An 8482-nucleotide genomic window follows, 5' to 3' on the forward strand; every position below is an offset into this window, starting at 1 on the left:
ATGAAGGCAGGACCGTGGGAAGCTTTTTTTAACCCCATAGTAAAGATTTGAATAAATGAAATGTAACATTGGTCTGGCTGGAGAGACAACTAGGTCAGCAAACTATAAGTTATATCCTAATGGCCAAGTTTAATGAAGGAAGTATATATATATATATATATATATATATATATAAACTCACCTTTACAATATATATGCAGGAACATAAACGAATAAAATACGCAAAAATCATCGCTCTGCGTTTGATCCTTCTCTCACAAAGCCGACCTCGGTAATGTGTATCCTCTAGTATCACTTTAATTATCATATTCTGGATCAACACAGACAGACTTATCATTGTTGGACAAAATACCAAGGCGGATATAGATTACCAAAACAGTATACGCCATTCATTTGCCGAAACAAAAGACAAGCCTATTTTTCAACCCAAGTGTTATTTGGATGAAACCTACAGCAATCTAAGTCATATTCATGAGTTTTAAAGCCCTCACTGGAAAAGGGAAACCCTGTTCCTGAAATTTTCCATGGGTTTGGTCAATAAAAGTTTGAGTCGGAGAAGCTGGATCGATCTGGGGTGCATCCCATCACCACCAACACAGACGATGAAGTCATTCTGTGTAACAGAGCTGAGACCTCATGGGTTTCACTTGGACAGCCTGGGAAGAGGCAACTAAACTCTTTTTTATGCGATTATGTGACACTCCTTAACCATTCTCCTACACACAACCCCGTTTATCGCTAACGTGCCGTAAACGTACAGTAAATGCATTTTTAATAACCATAATGAAATCTGTTGGTTTTGTCTAACCTCCAACCACATCGCTATACGAAGAATGTTAGACTGTGTCTATAACAGCACAAAATCTCGAGTGATCTACAGAAACGACTGAAACTTACATCGTAGGGGGTCCAAACGGGCATCCTCGCCTCGAAGGTCCAAGCTCAGGTCTAAAGACTACTTAGCAGACACGTCCCTAAACCATCCGGGGCTGGTATAGGATCTGCTGTTAGCGGCGCTGCATAAAGCCAGAACTGCTTGGCCGTAGCACAGACGTCTTTGGCTTGCGTTACAATATATGTGTATGGAATGGCCATGAAGATGGCGAGTTATAGTGACCATCGTATGTTCTGCGTTCCACATCAGAACCATAATAATGACAAGCTGCTCTTTTTTTAGCTTAGGATGGTTATTACGCAAGGCTATAATTTACATCTCATGGTGAGCCGCTGAGCCGAGGCGATATGCACTCATCCCACACACTAACAGATGAAAATAACTCAGTGCTCCTTTGTAGGGTATTCTGTTTAACTCTTTGTTTTCCTTCTAATACATAGAACGGCTCAAAACTTTTTTCCACATCGAGATATTACGCTGCATTTAGTTATGAAGCCATGCATGCTTATGAAGTAGGATCACTCAATCCGTAAGGGGGGGGGGGGTTACCAGCCTGATCACCAACCTCATCAGCATCGCATCCCATCTATGTTCGAAGAGCTTGCTGCACGTATCACAAAGTTCAGATGTGTCAGTTATATGTTTATTAAATGCTCCAAATCACAGTTTAAAACGTTGACGTCAGGGTAGAGAAGCACCGGAAGGTGATCCGGTCGTAAAGATCAATACAGAAAAGCACTAGAAAGGAACACAGCCACAAAGATCAATGCAGACAGAGATGCTTTTATAGAGATCAATGTACAATGGCAACAAGGTTAGGAGCCCAGTCGAAGCATCGAGGACGCCTGGGATGTGTGTATATATACATATATATATATATATATACAATAAGGGTTTGTCACTAGCAGCTCTGAGCACCCAGAACACTGTGAGAATTGTAGACATCAGATAAGGACATCCGCCTGCTATCTGACAGATCGCTCTAGAGCATAGCGCACGGTTGGAAGCTGAACGCCCCAGTAACCATCAAAAGATACTAATGACAAAAAGAAGCCCCAACACATCGCTACGTTCTCAGACAGCTATCGTTTCCTATTGATAAGTCTATTGCCCGCAGTGATTCTGTGATGGACTTTAACATGCTAGACTAGAAAGGAGCCGGCTCAGGGACTGACAGCATCCGGGCGCCAGGTTGCAATGGCGGCTTGGGACTGCACCCGGGTGCCTAGGGTTTTACCTGCTAAATACACAAACTGCCCCTACACATCGCTGACGTGTCCCCACAGCGGGATGTATACTATTTGCCCCGGGATTTTGTTATTCTTTCCTTATTCTCTTGTTGCTTTTCTTTACTATGATGATAAGATTAATTATAAACACACGCCATGGAGCAATTTAAATCCCCTTATAAGACATATCGCCCAAGATCTTCGCAGCATCCATACAAAACATCTTAAAAAACAATACTTAAATAACATCTCAGCAAAACACTTGCCGCATTTAAGGAATATATCATTCTTTAGTAATACCAGCAGGTACGTCTCACCCAACGGTAACACAACCGCAAAAGTGAAGCCTGCCTTCCGCAGGACGAATGTAAAATTTGTAAAATAAAAATAAAAAAATTGGTGCAATAGGCAATGAAAACCTGATCGGTCTACCACTGAGGCCAAAAAGGGTTAATCTATATTCCGTTGGTTTGGGTACGAAGGGTTATGCCACCCACTGGGTGAGCGTAATTATCCATCATGTGTTCCGTGTACCAGGCGCTCCCTATAATCAGAGGTGAAAAGAAACCTAAATGACATCCTAGACTGTGTTAAGCCAGAGAAAAACCTTGGGTTCTGCGATTCATCAGATTTGGACATTTTAAATAACTGTTTTATGGCGCCCGTAGGAATCGCGGAGTAAAGGCTGGAGGAAAGATCCCGTCCAGAACGTATCAATATAGATACCATTCGGCCCGTCCAGTCGGCCCATTCTATGCATTGGACGTCACCATACTTTATGGCGAATGCACATGATGTTCGAGCGGATCCGGTGTTCTTTGGCACTCCGGAGAGTCTATTGTCGCAGCCTAAGGAAGGGCGAGGGTTAACCCCGGGTCCCGAGTGACCATGGACGTAGAATCGGTACGAATGTGCGACACATAAATGATTCATCGTCTATTTTCTTTTCTTCTTGATCTCTGGTTTCACTGAGTAATGAAATATAAATGGCTTGAGTTGGGATCTAAATGTGACGGGGGGGGGGGCAGCTGATACATCATGAATTAGTGAAACCGGACATATGGTATTAGATGATGGCAAAAGTGTAAGCGGCCGCCAGAACTGGAGGTCTCGGGGCTGAATTACGCAGCAGCCGGAGGCAGCGTTTGGTATTCTGGCTGATGACACTTATCAAGCCCTGTAAACAGAATAAAAAGTAACCCAGAATAAACTGTTGTGACTTGACTGCTGTTTTCCAAAGTAAACTCATTCCCACCGCTAGTCCGGGCGTCCTGGACTACATTTGCTTTCGTAATTCTGGCGCAAGGATCGGCCAGCTAAGTAGATTTCTTTTGAATACAAAGATTCTTCCACTCCATGAAAAGGAACCTTATAACAACAATAATAATAAAGTATATATATATATGTATATGTTTTTAATGCTGGATCATGCATGTACCAAATCACTTCTTCTAAAACAGCATTATTATTTAGGAGGCTTAGATGTAATGTAAGGAAGTTTTCGCTTACTGGGAGAGTTGTAGATAAACGGAACAGCCTCCCAGCAGAGGTGGTAGAGGCTAATAGAGTGCGGGAATGTAAACATGCATGGGATATTCATATGGCTCCTGAATCGAAGACACATTAGGTCACTTTCAGAGAATGTATACACATTGAAACACTGTGCCTCCTAACAAAGCGCTTCATAAAATAAAATGCTATACAGAAAAATAATAAATCAAATAACACCCTAATTATTTAATTCATGCTTTTATTAAAGTACAGCGGGAAATGGGCATTTCAGAGTCACAGCAAACGAAATGATCAGGTTATAGAACGACAACCGGGACAACATCTCAAAATATTGTGCTTGGAAATGAAAAATAAACAAAGAATACATTGTTGTCAATAATAACAATAACAATAGTAATAATAACAATTGATTACAGATATGCGACTGATGTCCAGCAGAGACTTTAAACCTGCATGAAATAGACGTGTGGCTATCCTGATGGGGCAAGTAAGGTTTGGGGTTTTACTGCTTGGTAAACGGTAGCCTAGATGGGCCAAAAGTCTACGTGCGGCCGGCGGCTGAATGTGTGGAGCCGCACACAGTGTTTTTATGCTCAGGTAGCGTGCAGCTGGGCATATCTGGCCCTTGAAGCGGCACAGCGGGTGAGTGTCTGTCGCTGTTGGCCAGCGGCATTTGCCAGATGGCCAGTCGAGGCCTGATTGCCCTCCCATCCAAACACAGCACAGATAAGCAGCATTGATTTTGCAAATAATTGTAATAGATTGTAAGCTCACAGGGCCACTTCTTCTTTAGCAGCATGTTTTAGTGTTATTGTGCGTCCCCTACTGTCACCGCGCTACGGACTATGCTGGCGCTATATAAATAAATGTAATGAAATCAGTTTCTGCGGTTCAGAAATAACGTGAAAGCCGCACAAGCTGCACCCACGATTTACGCGTTTACAGCGGTAAGGAAACTAATTAGCGGCGATATTAAACATCTATCAATCTGCGTAACAATATACATCATGCTGAGGTAATCCGTGTTAGTGGGGTCTGAGAAATAAGTTCCTGTAAAATTAAGTATGTGTAAAAAACATATATATATATGGTTGGGTAACAGGGGCAGATGCCCGGGGTGAGGGGCAATGATGCAGAATAAAGAAGTTGGATGCCCCTTTGCAATAAATGGGGCATTCGCCAGATTCCGTGTCATGGGTGCATTATTTCTTAATTTCTTAGTTACCGATGATCTGCACGCGTAGTATATATAATATATAGCATATAACGTATATAATATATATAACAAACGATGCACGTTTAAGCCACCTCTACCTACTGCCCCCTTTTAGGTATGCTTTTTTACCCCTAACAGCCCTATTACACCCAACCTTCAGCTCCAGGCAATTAAATGCCCTCACCCAAACGCTTCCTGTATGTCTCCCGTGTTATACCCCTATACAGGGCGTGCAGTGACACGGGGCGTACGGTCCCCGCCGGCCCCCTATACACAGACACATTATATAGGTGAAGAATGACTCCTGTCATTATTATTCCATTCACAGAACGCATGCGGTCCCCGGGAATAACTCACCGTAAGCAGGACATCATGTAGTTCCAGGCACTCCGGTCATTAGTCTCCTGTAAGTCACCATTTATGCTGCGGTACTGTAAGAACGGACATATCACTCACACAGGGAGGCGGGTTACCGGGGACATACGGCTCCGGTACTACGGAAATCCACCCCAACGCTTGAATTAATAATTGCCCTGGTGCTATAAATAAACAACTACCTCATATTTACAACACTACAGCGCTTCCAGTCACAACGTAGCACGGTTGACAGCAATAACCCGCCCTAGCTGGCAGAAGTCCCCCGCCCGCTGTGGCTAATCTCCCGTTCGGATTTGTCAGACTGGCTGTCAGTCAATCGTTACTCCGCCTTCATGGGGATTTCCAGACTTGAATAAGGTTTGGTAGAGGCGTACGGCGGGCGGGTCAATAGGCCTAAGTGGCGTTTCTCGTGGCCAGCGGTTGGAGACGGTGACAGCTGGCGCGCGTGCTGATTGGCTGGCATGAATGTCTGTTTCAGCGATCGCATCGTTATTACAGGACGCAAGACGTATTGCTGTTATGTGATGTGTGCTGATATTCTTTAACCCCTTATGAACAGAGCTGTTTTGTCATTTTTGTACCCTTCGTAACAATGGCTGTTTCAACTTTTTGGTGGTGTATGGTAAGTTTCTTCTTTGTCGTTTAGCGAACCCACACAAGTTACATATTGTTTATTTCAGGAAAAGAAGAGCTTTCTTTACAATAGTTTTGTTCGAATCCTTTATTACACAAATAAAAAAAAAATATATGATTAAAACCCACTTTTTCTAACTCTTACTTCTTCCGGAGTTTAGAAATACCATTTGTTTTACGTTTGCTTGCATGTTAGAGTGCAAATGTATATGTAGCATATTGACATTTCAAAACCGTTTTTTTCTTTCATATCTGATAACCCTGAGCCTATGTCCTGTTTGGTACATCTTTGAAACCAGTCAGTTCAATTTGTCCCATCAAACCATATATACATTAGAAAACTAGACAGCGAGCATACTTCAATAGGGGGCACTTTAACACTTTCCATGCAAAATTCTACCACTGGCATTTGTCAACTCACATGGTAGGAATTTTCTGTGCCCAATTTGTCACGGGTAGTTAAAGTTTAATTCTATTTAACCCCTTATTACACAAAATTTAGGGTGCTTGTGTATGTTCCAGGTGCCCTAACAAGTCATTTTCAATTGCAACATATTTAAAATATTTTTAATGAAATAACAAAATTACAAAGAGGTGTCCAATTTAACACGTTAATTTCTGAAAGCAGTGTTATTAAAGTTGCTGCCCCGTAAATTCTGCAACGTAACTTTGGCTGAATCGTTGCAGTTCCATGTTTTTTATGACACTATTTAACTGAACCCCATAACCTCTCAATCATTTGTGTAGATCCTGTAAACCAATTTCGATAAGCACGCTTTTCCTGGAAAAGGAAAAAACAGTACTTTAATATGTATTATATAAAGAGAAAAAAAATCACTTACCTTAGGGGGAAGCTGCAGCTCTCAGCCTCCCCTGCGGTCTGACAATTAATGTCCCCCACTTCATGACATTTGCTGAGCCAGTGTTGGGTTTAACTGGTGGGGAATAAACCATACCTCAGAATGTATATGCAAGGTGGATACCACATACATTGAAAGGAGCCAATCAGCTATCATATACCTTAAAGTGCATAGGATGGCTGGAGAGTGCATTTACCTTGATTGACAAGGGTTGTAGTGACAAGGTAGGGGGATGGGCTGGAGGCGATAAACAGCCCACCATACTGGAAGTGCCCCCCACCAAGGTGTTCAGCTGGCAGCCCTGTAGAGAGTCCAGCCCTTCTACAGGTAACAGGATGGAGGGTATAATGCATGATCAAAATTAAAGGGGGATGGACTGGCAACCCCCCCCCCCCCCCCCCCCATCCCACCAGGCCCCTATACTATGTCTGGTGGAATAGGGGATAAAGAGTCAAAAACGGCAGGGGGGTAGGGGGTAGGGCATAGGGCCTACACATGCCCCCATCCCACACTCAATAGTATAGGTGTTAAATACACCATTCAACTGTTCAAGAACCACAGAACCCATCTCATGCCTGTCCCACTACCTTCAACCGCTATCCGGTGGAATAAAAGGGTCCCGAGTCCTGTTAAATACAAATAAAAGTAGCCACCGGCATCACTGCCAATTACCCAAGGTATGGTGGAACAAAGTCCTTACATTGCACCCCTTGGGTAAGAATATCCATGGCATTTAAAGGGTGCAACCAATATTAATTTAAAAAAAAAAAAAATCATTGAAGCCATCAATGTTTGGCTTCCATTCTGGTTGCTAGAGGATGCAATGTATCCACTAACCCCATGAGGGCGGTGGTGTACCTAGAACAGCAGTCATTTTAGACTCAGATGCAGAAAGAATCTTAGTTTAATTTTTATGTTTTATTTACTTTCTTTGGATTGAAAATTATGATGTCTTTAATATCATCTCTGCAGGTAGTCATGTTGCTTCTCAAAGCTTGTGGATCTACAAATAACACGGCTAGGATCCTTATTTATAACAAGTGTGCCTATGGAGGTCTGGTTCAACCTACTTTATAGCATCACCAATCAACTGCAGTGGGCCACTAGAAGATCCTTTCTTCCCTTCTGCCTGGGATGAAAGGGAATTGCATATCTCCTTATGAGTACAACTCCCGAAGGAGAAGACTGGGACCAGATACCCAGCGTGGCCTTACACTTTGGGGCAAGGATACCTTTTTTTTTCTTCAAGCTGACGACACAGAAGTACAAGTACTTTAGGACTCACAAAAATATAAAAGTACTATTCAACTGGATACATTTTGTAGAGATTAAAAACCCCCATACAAACCATGGTTAAGATTATCTTGATTTATATTGGATATCTATTTGCAGAGCCAGCGTTCCTACCTGCTCTGTGGGAAAATTTGGATTTCAGCCACATAGACCAAACACTCTGAATCTAGAAGTTGGAAAAACATTGGGCAACAACTGGCAGCCCATGAAAACATAGATAACGCAAGATTCTATGATAAGAAAGCAATCTCACATCTTTCCATTTTTAATGCTTGATCTAACTTCAGCCAGAACCATATATTATAATTTCGTTGGGAAACATTAGAAAACATTTCTAAGCCTGCTAATAATGGACAGCAATATCGTCTAATACATTAAAAGGGGCACAAGATTCTAGTAAGAACATGGACACAAGTCAAAGTCCAGACGCGTACCTTTCTAGATACACTGTTTTGGTGTGACTATC

The sequence above is a fragment of the Sceloporus occidentalis genome, unplaced genomic scaffold (genome assembly GCF_023333645.1).
Source record: "Sceloporus occidentalis isolate IW3139 unplaced genomic scaffold, rSceOcc1.0.p SCAF_32, whole genome shotgun sequence".
Taxonomy (NCBI): Eukaryota; Metazoa; Chordata; class Lepidosauria; order Squamata; family Phrynosomatidae; genus Sceloporus; species Sceloporus occidentalis.